This window comes from Schistocerca cancellata, chromosome 8 (genome assembly GCF_023864275.1).
Source record: "Schistocerca cancellata isolate TAMUIC-IGC-003103 chromosome 8, iqSchCanc2.1, whole genome shotgun sequence".
NCBI lineage: Eukaryota > Metazoa > Arthropoda > Insecta > Orthoptera > Acrididae > Schistocerca > Schistocerca cancellata.
Window position 1 is genome coordinate 436,527,859 of NC_064633.1, and position 16,695 is coordinate 436,544,553.

Below are 16,695 nucleotides of genomic sequence, written 5' to 3' on the forward strand. Positions count from 1 at the left end.
AGAAGAAGGACCGCTTAAACGCATTTGCAAAAACCTGAGGAGGGAAGAGAAATCATCCAGATTTTCTGAAAATAGTGGAATATTACAAAATACATCTGGATGCTCTATATAGGCGAAGAAACAATAATGAGGAAAATTGGTGTATCTGTGAAGGAAGATTACTGTTAATGAAATAAAAGATCGACGCAGTGGACACCAAATGAAAAAGCTACTCCTTATGTTTATGATCTAGACTGCCATAAAAATCCGAAGGAACTGTTAATCAGAAATCAGGTAGAAGTTGTAGTATAATTCACAATCGATTTATTGATCTTAAACAAGACAAGACAACAAAATGATTAAAGAATCATCTTCCAAAAAATGTTTATTTAACAAAAGCCTTACCAAAATGGGCTCTATGGTGGACAAAGTGATCTGCTGGGGATCGACACACGACCCTAACCAGAACACTACTCGCTCTATCTCACTTCATACACGTGAACCCAGGTTATGGCATCAAACTACGCCACCACCAAGCATCTATATTCTACCATACAAGAAAAAGGAACATTATGGTTCAAAAGACCAGGGTGCTGAGAAATAGATATTATAGCCCTACGTCGCAGCAGCGAATACTTTACCATCCTAGTAGTCAAGGCCGCACACTACGATGTGTTAGGTGACTGAAGTCATGGACGGCGGCAATCTGTTATTAAATGCGCGTTCCCGAAAAATACAAGTACGCGGTCTCACGTTCGGTTAATTCAGAACGCAGGTACTTCCCTTAGAGCCTCTGAAACCCCGACGGACTTCAGTGTGCAGATGGACTCGTTTGCTGTTCTGCCAAAATCAGTTTGACTCCGTGCCATGACTGTGTGTCGGAATACGTCAAGTGTTTTGACGGCCGACTCAAGACAAATAATTACACCCACGCGTCATTCGTTGTGACTGTGATGATATAAGCTCTGACGATTTAGAAGGTGACTGCCACAGGCTCTAAGTTGCGCCTTAGCAAAGGAGTCAAGTCTCACCGTTTAGGTAGAGACCTGCAGTTCTTTACTTGCGAAGCGCCAGTACAAGAGACTTGTACAAGAGTGGCACTCTCCCTTTCTCAGTGTTTCCTCTTCAGCTCGGTTCCAAAAGCATATTTATGTTATTTTAACTTCCCCCAATTTGACACAAGCAAATCACGAGCTGGAGCTCAACATTTTAAGCTCGGTGAATGGTCTTTGCACTGCAAACTGATTTGAACAATCAGAGACTTAAAGTTAATTGGCCAGAAATGGAAAAAAATTAACTTCGCGGCCTCTTTCCCACACGTTTGCTGTGTTTTGCTAACACAATACAGGGTGGAAGCACAGCCCTCCATAAACTGCTTGTTATCTCCCCTGATGCGTCCATTTCAAAGTTTGCAAAGAATAGCCATAAACTTGCATTGACGAAAGATGTTTTGAGACAGAGTCTGGACGTCTGGGTGCCAGTTTCCCTGTCCCACGGACATTTGCAGAACGTTTACATCTCTTTTGGCGGCTTGTTCGCTAACAAGGCCTGTTGGCGACTTTTCGGCGCTGGCTGTATACCTGGTCGTCTGGCGCCAAAGCTAATCTGTTTTGCACAATGCGACCGCGACACGGCCCATCTGGAAATGACTCCTCACCGTTCTCCAGAAAAAAAACGAGCTTTTTTGGCCCCACCAACGCCTTGCTTTTACTGCAGTCGTTTTAAGTCGGCAGTTTGTTCCTTTGAACGCAGGTAAAGCTTACCGTATTTCTTTCTCTAGTGCATTTAAACAAGACCATAAAGTCTGCCCGCCATTTCATCACAATGTATGAAGTCAAATCGCCATAGATCGTGTTCCCTACACCGAATCAGAAGTGAGAGTGCCCTGCAACCTCTCATCTGTTTCCGAGATCAACATGTGGACTTGTTAGTAGATCATATGCATGGAAAGTATGGACATTATGGAGCTATAAAATGTACTCCAAAATTAAATGAGCTAGTAATTTCCGATAACATGTGATGTAGAGTGCAAAAAAGGATGGAATCTTGTGACAGATGTCAGAAGGTACGAGCAAATAATAGGATCATACAGGGACAAATGTATTCTGTAGAACCATAAAATAGGGTAGATCTCATAGCTGTGAACCTTTTTGGCCCTTTACCAGTTTCAAGGTGTGGTTGTGAGTATGTATTTGTAGTGGTGGAAGGATTTATGAAGTGTGTTAGGTTTTATCCTATAAAAAAGGTAAACTTCAAAGTAAATGTTAGCAAATTAGGTAAAGATTACTTTGTAAACATTGGAGTGCCGAAAGCCATATTATCATATAACCATCCACAGTTTGGATCAATGTAGTTTGAGGAATGTTTGAACAAAAGAAATCTAGAACATATAAATATTTCGGCCTATTTTCCCCAAGGAAATATGTGTGAAAGAATAATGAAAGAACTGAATGGTCTCTGTACAACATAATGTCACAAGAAGTACGCGGCTTCGGCTAACTATTTAGAATATTTTGAAGAAGTCATTAATCACCTGAAACATGAGGGAACTGGTTTAGCACCTGTAGAATTAATGTGTGGAATTAGAACAAATAACTTATTGTTTGACTTAGTAGAATTTCCCACCCTTATGGAAATGGCCATAGAACAGAAAAAGAGGATAGCAAGGGCGAATATTAGAAAATAGGCTCTGGAGAGAAAAACAAGGCATGATGCGAGGGCGTGTCCGACAAGTTTTCAAGTAGGTGCTAGAAACTGTGAGGTCTCTGTGAATGTCACAACTAAATCCAGATTGATCGGTATTTAGAATATGAGATGCTGAATAATTAGGAGAGGCACTGTTTGTGTATTCAATACTAAATGCAATAGCTGAATTCTCTACCTGTTCTAGCGTTTGGGCGTGTTTGTACGTTACAAACTGCGAAACTTCGCGACTCACAATCTTGTGAACTGCACTAAAATTCCACACCAAGCTAGATCCAGGATCGAGTTTTTAAATTTGTCAGTTCAAAGACTCTATATTTTGTGTATCCCCACCGCCTTAAATCAATATGAACCACAGCCATGTCTTTTGTCTTTTGAAAAGTAGACAACACGTATTCCGATATGGGCATGATCTCCTGTTTCGTTCCTTGTTGTTCATAATATCTCTGATAACGAGATAAATAGATCTTGGAGTGATGCATAATTTTTTTCGATGAACTGCCTCTATTTCTTGTTTCAGCTACCTTTTTGACATAATCGAAAGGAACGTAGTCATGAGCGATACCATCAGTAAAATGCTAATAAGTTGGTTCGACATGAGTAATGTTCTCGGACGGCATTTTCACCAGTTCTTCACTCTCCAGGAGTTCAGTCATTGTGGCACCGCAAGTTTCTTGAGAAAACCGGACGTAGTGTTTGCAACCTCTCTTTCCTCTTCACGTGTTGAAGAAGTCAATTAAATACAGTACAAATGTGTGACACTCTATTTGCGTCAGATCTCTTATGCAGGATAAAAATATAAAATAGAATGTTCTCCTGCAGTTCACTGTATCCCTCACACACAAATACTACAGAATCAGATTGTACTTTTCTTGTACTGTGAAGGCTCTATTCTGCGGCGCGCATGGATTACCTGGGACTGACGTTCTGTTTTGTGTCATTTACAATGGGTGATGAAATGTGCGTTACTGATATCTAGTGTAAGTTCAATGTCCACGAGAAACTTCACAAATGTGCCTTATCAGTGATGCTCAAAGACTCTTTTGTAGCGTCTACTAATGGACTTTGTTGTTGTTGTCCGCCGCTCGTGGTCTCGCGGTAGCGTTCTCGCTTCCCGAGCACGGGGTCCCGGGGTCGATTCCCGGCGGGGTCAGGGATTTTCACCTGCCTCTAGATGACTGGGTGTTTGTGTTGTCCTCATCATTTCATCATCATCCAGGAAGGTGGCGAAATTGGACTAAGCAAAGGTTGGGACATTGTACGGGCGCTGATAACCACGCAGTTGAGCGCCCCACAAACAAAAAACATCATCAACATCTCAATGGACTTTGTTCAGCACGTCAGTAACGCTTTCTCTCTTATTGAACGATCCGTTGACGAAGTTGCATCTTCTGTGTCTCTGGCCTTAATCTTATTTCGTAAGCGTCCCAGATTAATACGTCTAAGAAGTTACCAGAATGAAATTTTCAATCTGCAGCGGAGTGTGCTCTGATATGAAACATCCTGGCAGATTAAAACTGTGTGTCGGATCGAGACTAGAATTCAGAATCTTGGCGTTTCACGGGCGGTTGCTATGCCGAATGATTCACCCACTCACGACAGACGACACGTCATCACAGCTACACTTCCTCTAGTACCTATCCCCTACCATCCAGACTTCACAGAAATTCTCGTGTGAATCTTGCAGGACTCGCACTCCTAAAACAAAGGATGTCACGAAGACCTCGCCAAGCCAGAAACTGGAGAATATTTCCAGAATGAAATTTTCACCAAGTTCGAGTCCCTGTCAAGCACACAGTTTTAACCTGCCAGGAAGTTTCATATCAGCACTCACTTTGATGCAGAGGGAAAATTTCGTTCTGCAAACACCCCCCAGGCTGCGGCAAAGTCGTAACTCCGCAATATCCTTTCTTTCAGGAGTGCTAGTCTTGCAAGTTTCGCAGGAGAGCTTCTGTGAAGTTTTCAACGTAGGTTCTGCTGGAAATAAAACTGTGAGGACAAGTCCTGAGTAATGACTCCTCAGCTAATGGCGTTTAATGAAAGACCTCATTCAGATCTAGCATGAAAAAAATAACTGATCATCCGGAAAACCAAGTGTAAAACTCATGTAAATTAAAAAGGTAACTGACTCTAAAACCACCTTCTGATCCAGCTGATGGGGTAAACCCCAGACGTTACTCCTAATCACTGGCCTTAGCCACTAAAAACACAGGACTAGCATAGGGAGAGACAGAGGGTCACATTACAGCGGAAACGAATTGCTGATCGATTATTTTGCGAAGTTCTTTCATTTTGGAAAGGGATAATCGCTAAGAGACGAATAAGAACCCTGTCGGTAAACTGACACGCAAACACCGACTTATCTGTGGTATCCAGTCTACCAGTTAACACCTCCAGATACTGACCAAAATCGTGTAACAAGGCACTAGCCTGCCCTGGCTCCAAATGCGAGATTTCAAACAGAGCGCCCTTTTCTTCGACACATCACATCCCGTAGTGACATTTATGACCACACGAAGGATACTTCTCCCAGAATAAGAGCTGAACGTAAATTTCTTGTCAATATAATCCAGTAAACACACAGGGCGCTTAAAAAATTATATCCTAACAATACATCGATTTTCAAACGCTGTAACACAATAAACTCAAACAGCCACAACACTGTTGGATCTTTAAATATAGTATCACATGCCCTACCGTCGGAATGATGGTCCCATTACCCTTCTAGGTCTTAACTTGAGATATCTGAAGTTTAGGAAATTTGAAATTCGATCAAACCTATTATACCAGAACTGATTATCATCAACAGTCTGCTTCAAGAATCTAACAGAGTCCCTATGGATTCATGGCCCACTGTGGCGCACATGAAAGGCAAATCAACTTCAGTGATTGTTCTAATTTTCGAGTCATTTTAATTAAGCCGTGCAGACCTCCACAATAATCTGCGTGCTTCTGACGTCAACTCTTCTTTTCTTACTCGCAGGCCATGACACAACGAAAATATGCCCCTCCATTACTTGGTCAACATTCGGACAGTTTCTGGCTACATACAGTTCTTTCAGTAACTAAGGTAGAGTTACTACCCTCGAGCAAGATGACGCAATGGTTAGCACACTGGAATCGCAAACAGGAAGGAAACGGCTTAAACCCGTGTGCGTCCATCCTGATTTAGGTTTTCAGTGATTCCACATCATTACGAAGTGTCGTATTCATGATCTATGGAACAAGTACTAATCTAATCTAATCCCTAAATCACTTCAGGCAAATGCCATGCTGGTTCCTTTGAAAGGACACTGCCGATTTCCTTACCCCTCCTACCCTAATCTGGTGGGATTGTTGACCTCGCTCTTTGGTCCCCTCCCCCAAACCAACCAACCAACCTGTTACTACTGGTAGCATCACGTCTGTCTTCGCTAAGATAAAACTCCTGAGTATTAGCGACTTATCCATCTAGCTGCTAAAAGCTATGTAGCCTGTAAACAAAGACCACTCGTGAACTGTCCTCTGGAGGCATCTCCTCAATAATGTTGTCCACAATTTCCACTTCAGTCTCATTAAGACCCAACGCCATAACTTCCATTCTAATATTCTCAATGTATCGGGCCAAACACTCCGCATGTCCCTTGACACTTTAGACGCAACAGTTTACAAGGTCATAGCAAAATCGACTGGACAAATTACTTTTATTAGTCTTTGCCGCAAAGCCGTCAATGACATTCCTTCCGCAAAAGCGCTTTCAGTTACTCTACCAAGTTTGCCCTTAGCCAAAGCTATATAACCTGAACAATTACGGTATCTGTAAGTTCAAAGACTGCTGCCTGATTCTGAGAGCGGTCTGTTAACCAAAATAAACCGACAACTTGTTCATTCGTACTCACAGTCACATTAGAAATCCCCTGAAGTGCACTCAGAAGAGGATTGGGAAATTTGCTAAACAAATCCCACATACGCAACTTATTCCCCTCCTCTGAATCAACCACCTGGGAATCATGACTTTCCTGGAATTAGATCCCATTTTACGACGCACATTCACTTGCCAGTTCAAGCGACTCCCTACAAACTTAATTACTGTATCCGTTAACATTTCAATATCCGGTCTCTGTTTATGATAGCAGTTAATGCTTTTTCTCTCTGGTGGGGGAAAAATCGCTCAGACTCTACCATCGTCAGTGATACTGCAAAGGAGAGGGATCTATCGATACTGAATCGCTCCACGCTGTACCCGCTACACAGTTCCCACCTTCGGCCCTTAATTCTGATCACCGGGGTTAGTGATGAATGAAGAGGCAGACTGTGCCCTAGCGTATTGGTTATGCATGGCCACCTTATGTTGATTTAAATGGACCCTAGATGGATTCTGAGTCACGAAACTGACTGGGGACATGGCTCTAACGATCTTGTTAGGCCCCTGCAAACCTGTGGAACATTTTCGCATTATTCTTCATATACACCATGCAACCCATGGGGAACAAGTGAGGACGCGTTTTCTGATCATAGCGAACGGCCTCCTTCCTATGTGCCATCCACATGTTCTGCTTAGCTTCCTGCAAATTTTTCCTTTTTACCTCAGGATAACCGTCTTCTGGGAGCAAGTTATTGATCCCCCATAATCCGGAGAGAGGCGATTTTTCTGTATAAGTAAACATCATCCCGGCAGCAGTCTTCTAGTAGGCCTTGTGAAAAGCTGTGTTCAATGCAAAATTTACTCATCCACTTGAGTGATCCCACTTCGTCTTAGATTGCGAGTAAATGATGCTAAGAGACGACTTGAAGTTTCGGATCTCTCGTTCAGCAAAGGATGGGTGAGGGTAGTAGGGGTGATGGTGACGTGACATATCCCACTATTAAAACAGAACCTATTGAATTCTTTAGAATTTGAATTGTGAATTCTTTAGAATACCGGCACAGTATCACTCACCAACATCCTTGGTGGCCCAGACATAGCAAATATCGTAGTATGAATCTCAATCGTAGATCCATAGGTACCTGACGTGCATTAGCCACACAAACTTAGAAAAGACGTCAGCCACCACGAAGAAATATCTATGCTCGCGCCAGGTGCGTGGTAAGGGGTGTATATAAGCACTCCGTCTTCAGGTCACGAGTGGCATACCGGGACCATCCGACTGCCGAGTCATCCTCAGAGGAGGATGCGGATAGGAGTGGCGTGGGATCAGCACACCGCTCTCCCGGTCGTTATGATGGTATTCTTGACCGAAGCCGCTACTACTCAGTCGAGTAGCTCCTCAATTGGCATCACGAGGCTGAGTGCACCCCGAGAAATGGCAACAGCGCATGGCGGCCTGGATGGTCACCCATGCAAGTGCTGACCACGCCAGACAGCGCTTAACTTCGGTGATCTGACGGGAACCGTTGTATCCACTGCGGCACGGCCGTTGCCATAAGGGGTGTTTATAATGTACATAAATTTTATCTGCAGGATTTTCCTCTCGCGTTGAAGCTAGCTTCACTTTACTTGTCCTCTGATTGGGATTACCTCTATTAAATTCTTGACACTGAACTACATACTTTCGAACATCTCCATTTACCATAGAGCAAGTTAGGCGCTGTTTTATCCTCATGATAGTCATATACACCCCCAAATAAGCCTGCCCTAGCTCCAAACCCGAGAGTTCAAACAGAGCCCGCTGTTCCTTAACAGAACACATGCCCAAGCAACATTTATGACCACAGTAAGGATACTTCTTTCCAGGATAAAACTTGAACATAATTTTCTTGCCAAGATAATGCAGAAAACACATACGGAACTTAAGAAAATCACACCCTATCAGTACATCGGTACTCACACCCTGAACCACAGTAAACTCAAACGGCCACTACCACCGTTGGATTTTCATGGCTGACCAGTGTGAGACTACTTCCAGAATCTAACAGTCCACAAATGGGTTCATGCGCAATTTTGGACACAGAAAAGGCAAATTAACTTTAGTGAATGATCTAAGTTTCGAGGCATTTTAATTAAACAGGGCACTGGACAATCATACACGAAATGTCCCATCTTGTTACAACGAAACTGCGCCCCTCCCTTAATTGGTCTTCATTGTGACAGTTTCTTGCAACCTACAGTTCTTTGAGTCACTAAGGTACAGTTACTACTAGTAACACTTCGCGTGGCGTCGCTAAAACAAAACTTCTGAATATTGGCGGCTAATCCATCTAGCTACTTAAAGGTTTTTGGTGTATAAACAAAGAGCTCTCGTGAACGGTCCCTTGGACGCATCTCCTCTGTAATGCTGTTAACAATTTCCAGTTCATTACCATTAAGACACACGCGATAACTGTCGTTATAATATCCTCACTGTATCAGGCCAAACTCTCCCAATGTCCCTGGATACGTTAGACGTAACAGTTGAGAAACTCATAACAAAATCTGCTGGACTAATTGCTTTCAAACAGTCTTTATCAAAGAAAGTCCTCAGTGACATTTCTTCCGCAGAAGCATCCGCAGTTTACGAAGGTAGCCGTGAGGTAACTTGATAAATCAAGCTATCTGTAAGTTCAAAGACGGCTGCCTCATTCTGTGAGCGGACTGTTAACCATAGCAAACCAACAACTTGCTCACTCGTGTCCATAACCAGATTAAAAAGTCGCTGAAGTGGATTGAGAAAAGGATTAGGATATTTACTAAATAAATCTCACACACGCAACTTACTCCCCTCCCCTTAACTAATGACTTTCCCGGTATCAGAACCCTTTTGAAGACTCACATTCACTTGCCAGTAGAAGAGTCTCCCTACAAGCTTAAGCCTAAATACTGTATCCACTATCATTTCAATAAACGGTTTGCGTTCAGGATCGCAGTTAATGACACTAAGAGCTCTCATACGGTTAACCAAATGTTTTAACCGTGCCTGATCTAGAGATATTAGAGCTCTTATGAGAACTCTGCCCTGCAATAATTGGATGTTGGGTTTTATATTACCCAGAAGGCCACCGGAAACAGAGAAAACGCTCGGACCTACCTACGTCGTCTGCAACAAGCTCATGCCGCAGCTTGCTGCACAACCGCAGTGGCAAGAACGCGGCTGTGCCTTTCACTTTTTCCTTGCGGGTGGCTAGCTTATACCTAAGTTGCTCCTCAGTTAAGTGAGAAATTCCAACTTTAGGTCTCGGATCCGCGATTGACCTTCGATTAGCTAAAATTGTCTAACACAGCAGACTGCACCACACAATCTTAAAAGTTCTCTGTCGCTATCTCTAAATTGGATCATAATCCGCTACCAGTTGTTTGCAGTAGGGAGTTGGTGTTGAGTGGAAGGATACTGGGCCATAAATTTATTGACTAATTTAATAGAAAAGAAGCCACTTTATCGCCACGTCAGAAAACCTAGAATTCTAACCAGCTATAACCAGAATTTAATATACTTGTGTCTGTTTCTTGTGGAAGCACGGGAACTGGTGGTATAATTTTAAAAAACGCTAAAATAATGTCTAATAACAAATTTTAAGAAAAGAATATTAAGTAAATTTTTCTAAAATATTGACATTCACATATATGCTTAATATGACCAACAATGTGGCGTTTAAGAATACATTCCAAATTTATGCTTTAGAAACCAACAGTCGATTAATCTACGACAACGACAAACAAATTAGAGAGATCGTATCTGGTTAGGACAATCAAAGAATGAAAAAAAAGTCTGATGACAAGTTTACGTAAAAACAATCTGTCGGTTGAGTAAACTTGGTGTCCGTTTAGACCCAAAATACTCTTTTCATTTTGGTTATGAACAACAGTCAACCTGGTTGGTTTGCTGAGTTAGTAGGCTATCCCTTTAGTACTGTTAAGAGCAACATTTCTCTTACTCAAGAACCCTTTAGCAGAACTCACAATGTAAACCACATGTGTACTGAGGCTATCCAATATTATCCAAATTACGGGTTAATGACCTTTAAAAAAAAATTGCTACATCACAAGACACTGGACAAAATTTGAGGAAACATAGTCGTGCGCAGAAAACATGTTATGTACTGTTTCATCTACATAACTGCAATTAGCGAGGCCAGACCCAAGCAAAAAACTCCCATAGCGGTAGTTTATTAGTTAAAACTACACGTAACAAACGTAACCTCCGCCGGCCGGTGTGGCCGTGCGGTTCTAGGCGCTTCAGTCTGGAACCGTGTGACCGCTACGGTCGCAGGTTCGAATCCTGCCTCGGGCATGGATGTGTGTGATGTCCTTAGGTTAGTTAGGTTTAAGTAGTTCTAAGTTCTAGAGGACTGATGACGACAGATGTTGAGTCCCATAGTGCTCAGAGCCATTTGAACCATTTGAACAAACGTAATCTCTTGAAATGTTGAACAAAACGGCTTTACAGACGACAATGGATAATCTGGATGTTACGCAAGACAATGGCCATTTAAATCACAAACTATAACGGTTAGGATTGTAATCGTATTCTCACCATAATTTTTAGGAAGTAGGAACATAAATCAACAACCCCCCGATCACAGGTTGCGATCGGTGGAGCATGTCCACCAGTCGCTCTCGTGTTCGTTCCTCCGGAACCGGCTGACAGGGAACCAACCCAGCGCCACATTGGACACTGGCTACTCGCGAATGATGCAATTCCAAGTACAAGTAGGTGCACAGGCAACGAACGGGAGCTGCTACGTAGGTCAATCTCCACTGATCCGGCCGACAGTTGATATCAGGTAACCCGCTCCTCCGGTATTAACGCTTAACAATTTCCCGACGAAATATACTAGATCTCAGTATTAAACGAAGGAGGTCTCTGCAACAAGCGGACAATTCAAGTAGGATCCACAGGATGTTCAAGACTCAGGTGAGCACTCACTTCGGACTGTCTCAGCACAGCAGCCAAGACTCGTTCCAAGACGTGCAGTAGATGTTTCCGTCCGTTCTGCCCCAGGCTAGCGAACCTTCTCGCCGTGACGCGCCTCAGAACACCACGGTTATACAGGCGTGCCCCATCCGTTCGCCACTCAAGTACGTAGCAAGTGCAGAACTACATCCTGGAGCTCAACAAGGCTCACGCCGTCAGAATGAACACAATACTACATTGTTTTTCTCCCTCGCTCACCAAGCGAGCACTACTAAGCATCGAATCCCCTCCATCATACCCTCCGGTTGACCACTATCATATGGGTCAAAAGGTTATGAGCACTATGGGACTCAACAACGGAGGTCATCAGTCGCATAGAACTTAGAACTACTTAAACCTAACTAACCTAAGGACATCACACACATCCATGCCCGAGGCAGGATTCGAACCTGAGACTGTAGCAGCAGCGCGGATCCAGACTGAAGCGCGTAGAACCGCTCGGCCACTCCGGCCGGCTGACCACTATCGATACACAAGGCAACGAGGATATTCGCGCAAAAGTAAACTTTAAACACTAAAAAGTAAACTTTAAGCAGTAAACACACGCAGATATAAAAACAAAGTTTAAAAGAAACTGGTTCAAAGTGATGTTTATAAGAGGAATTTGGTTACAGTGAGCGAACATTGGACGTCCTGTCATATGCCGCAGTACGAAGTACTGTTACAGGGCGGTCTACTTTAAAACGAAGGGTCATCCGTAAAGAGCACACCGGCACTAATGTGAGGATTGACATACCGTTCAACGAAACATGCGCAGATGTGTACACGTGCAGGAAAATCAGCTGCTGATAGAGCTTGTACACGCTGCGCACGGTACGAATACAGCAGGTTCTCTTGCAGTACTATTGCAGTTTGAGGTGTCCTTGGCTTTCTACGCCCCCTCAAGTCTTGAGTAGTAGGCTTAAAAATCCCGTGCTCCTTAAGAGAAGGGTCAATTGCTTTAAACGTCTTTCTGTCGGGGCACTATCTTTCTGGAACTCTCTTCAGATGAAAACATTGAGGGCCACGGCCTTCACCGTCTTCTAATCAGTAAGGCAAATAGGCATCGGCCGACTCCACATTTGAGTATTCTTCCACTGCACTGGAAACCAGGTCCTTAATGAAGTCTCAACGGTTGATGGTACGTGCTTGGTGCTGGTAGAACAACACAGGCAATGAAATGAGTCACATCTCAACATTCCCTCCGTTTAATTGGAACAACAAACACTAGCGATGAACTTAAATATTACAACTTACTGCACATACTAACTAAACGTATTGAAAAGGGAATTTCTAACATTTCATGTTAAAAAAGTTTTAAACAATGCTGATAGATACGTTTTTCTGTGATTAATGTTATTATAAAGAGAATTAGGAAATAAATTTTAAGCGTTTCTGGAATATTGCCCATATAGCAAATTTAATATCTATATGTATGTGGAATGTTCCCTGCAAGTTTGCCTAATGTCTTAGTTACACCCTGTATTTTATAGTAAGCTCTAAAGGATCGAAAGTGTTACCAAACAATAATTGATCCTTACGAAATTTGCGGTCCAAAAAGTTTCTTACCTGACATCGAAAATGTAACGATAAATTGTAATAGTGTAACAATTATGAAACAATATATAAAACGTTTCTCGTATAAATACGAAAAAGTGGATTACAGATGCTTGTAGCATAAAAACAAACAGCCTTTATTTAGTTGCATAGACGTATAAAATCGCCTTGAAGATAGCAATAATAATTATTATTTAAAAATTTCAGCATCATTTTACAGTGAGAAGATAATACAGCTACATAAAATTTTAAAATTGTACCTATGATTTTTAGATACAACAAAAAATACTTTTAATTGGCTTGAATTAACTGAGCAGCATTTTTGTTGCCGGTAAGGAATATTTTGAGAATCAGAGATACGGAATTTTCCATATTCACTGGTAAATACGGCTCTATCTCAAAGAAATTGACGTTCTTGCATAGAACCCAAGAGGAAAGCTATAAGCCATTAAGTGAACTAAATGTATTTCACAAAAATGAGTCAGGATCGCTCCAAGCTACAGAGATCCGTAGTCTGAAGTCAGCCATTGGCAGTGGAGCTGCTCGGACCTGTTTATGACGTGGCTGGGACGCACTCGAGGAGGAGGCAGTGTTTACACAAATGGTACTCTCGTATGTTACTTCCAGATACAATAGCAGTGGCACATACGTTTCGAAAAACCGTGGTACAAATTACGTTCTCTGATGAGATAGAAAACATTTGAAGTCGAATGTATCTTGAGGGGTGAGGTGTATACTAATTACACAGAGCTTATAGAAATTCTTTTTATGTGAAGATGGTCGATGATGCAGCATGTGATACGATTGTAGAAGCCACCAAACGAGGATACCAATTCCGCCATTCTGGTGGACGAGTTAGTGGCTCATGCGGGCCTCTACCTGCACACGATTAGAATCTTCGAGCTGCCCTTCGAAGTACCTGAATTACTGATAATTGAATCATTCCGGCCATACGGCAGAGTAATAAAGCATACATCGGAACGTTGGGCAAGTTTTAGCAAGTATCCAGTGCGAATCGGCCTTGGGAGACATGTGCTGTCCTATTTACATGTGGGCTGTTGTACAGCTATTGTCATCTATGATTGACAACCGCGGACGTGCTCTGAATGTGATGGTGAAGGACATCTTCGAAGAGAGTGCCTCAAGACACTCATGTAACTATCCAGCAGAGACTTAAGACCCCGCCCACCTCCATGTCACTACCGCTGACATACGCGTCAGCGCTCCACAAGGTGATGTCGCCTAGGATGGAATGTATATTCAAACCAACACCACAGATGATGGAGGGGCCATTGGGCCACAGTGATAACGAAGTGGCTCCTACTCCGCTCCAGCCCCAGACATTGCAGGTGATAGATCACGATCACACAACAAAAGGCATGGGAATAGATATGGAGAGATCCACGGACCCCGTGGCATCATGGGTGCCACAGGAGCTACAGGATTCAGCAGCACCTGAGATCGACATCAGGGCTTGTAAACAACGCTTCTCGAAGCATCGCAATAGGCACCGCCCCAACTCTGGACAATCACCCCCTCCTCATCCTTAGGCACGTGATGACTCTGGCAGTATGGACCTGTCTGTCAAAGAACAACAGCCACTGAGTGTCGCTGAGCAAAGGCATTCGGATAGTGAAAAGATGTCGTGTCGTTCCAGTGATCCAGCCCACTGATGTCCATCGACCCCTCAGCAACAGAGGATGACGCTGTGGAAGATTCACGAACACTGCATACCAGTACAGCTCCCAGCGTAGTAGAGAATCTCGCTGGCTCCAACTGGGCTCAGCAGGACGAAAATATCAGCATTGTGACTCCTCCCTTTGGTGGAGACTCGCATCATTCTTCCACAACTCAGGACAACTAATTCCACGGGAAGAAATTAGACAGGCAACCTTCTGAGGACGTGTGATGAGACCACTTACATTGTTGATTTTCACCAGTGCACCATTGTGCGAAAATGCCGGATACTGGGACTCACGCATACAAAATAGGGACAATTAATGTTAATACTGTAAGATCGCCTGTGAAACAAAAACTATTCAGGACATGCAGTATACGTCAGATGTGGATATATTGATGGTGCAGCAAATCTGTACTACTGCGTTCCAGGAAGTACACGACTACATCTCCCACACCGTGCTGAACTCGGACAACGACAGTGCAACTCTGACAACGACAGTGGAACGGCAATATTGATCCGGTAGGGGGATCCTAATTCGCGATATGGCTTATAAACTTTCGGCACAGGGACTGGTGATAACAGTTAATGAGATCCGTATTGTCAACATTTACGCCCAATTTGGCTTTGAAAACAGGCGAACACGTGCTAAATATTATTCGGAAGAGAGCTTGCCCTTATTTACCGACGGATTCGATCATTTACTGAAGAGTGGAAACCTCAGTTGTGTATTAACCCAAAAAGATCCAACTCCTCATTATATGTCGTGAACTACAAGCGATATGCCAAGAAATGCTTCTATTTGACACATGGAACAGAAGCCACGGGAATTTCAAGAGATAAGCGGTTTTTACTAATCACTTGGCAAACCGGCTTCATCGGATATGTTTCCTTTTGGACTTCGAGAAGAGGCGGTCGATTCTGAACAGTGGTTCTTTGCCTTTACTGGCCATGCCTTATCTGTGTACCATACCCCTCCCTCAACAAATGCGCGAAGATGTCGCGGGACAAGGAAGTAGTGAGCGAGTTAAATATGTATGAATGACGTGTCAACGCTGCATTCCAGATTACGCCTTGATGCTTGACTTGCGGTTAGTGTCTGCTAAGCCGATGATATGAAGAGGTCTTACACAAAACGGTCGGGATAAGGCGAGATGGATAAAGGACATTTGTGATTATTGTTACACAATAATTCGTGAGCTGTCATTTCGGAATCCGTCTCCAGAACGCATGCAGATGTTCATCGTGTCAAGGCACGCATCCTACAGATCACCTGACGTCTGGGAGGTAGACCGATCAGGAATAGGCGTGTAGACATTACTGGGGAACGCGCCTCGATACGCCACGTGTCGCGATAACAGAAACATTACCGCCGATCATTAGTCACAGTGCTCCATGACTTAGAGGGTCTCAACTAATGACACAAAAGGGGATTGTGGCTTGATTTTTGGAGCATTTCTGTCACCTCCTCGCCGGCGCACCGACGGGCCACCGAGTGTGGTGAGGACATACTGCAACAGTTGCCACGAGACTAAGATGGATAGGTTTCTCTTATGGAGCCACTCACAGAAAGCGAAATAATAGTGCCATAATAGAAAGGAGCGGGGTATAAATCCCTAGAGCTGAATGGCATAACGTAAGAATTTTATTGTGAGTTCACGGAAAAGATGTGGCCACAGTTGGTGTCGGTGTGCAGTGAGCTGACGCGCTCTGATATGTGCGTGCCACTAGACTTACGTCTACATCGACATGGATACTCTGCAAATTACACGTAAGTGGCTGGCAGAGGATTCATCGAACCAGCTTCACAATAATTCCCTATTATTCCTCTCTCGAACACCGCGCGGACGAAACGAACACCTGTATATTTCCGTGTGAGCTCTGATTTTCCTTATTTTATTATGATGATCATTTCTTCCTATATAGGTTGTC

The 16,695-nt window shown here is 43.3% G+C and overlaps 1 pseudogene; it reads right to left on the bottom strand.

Moving 5' to 3' along the window:
* Positions 1-7,965: 7,965 nt before the first annotated feature.
* Positions 7,966-8,083, bottom strand: LOC126096105 (5S ribosomal RNA; annotated as a pseudogene).
* Between the last annotated feature and the right edge of the window lie 8,612 nt (positions 8,084-16,695).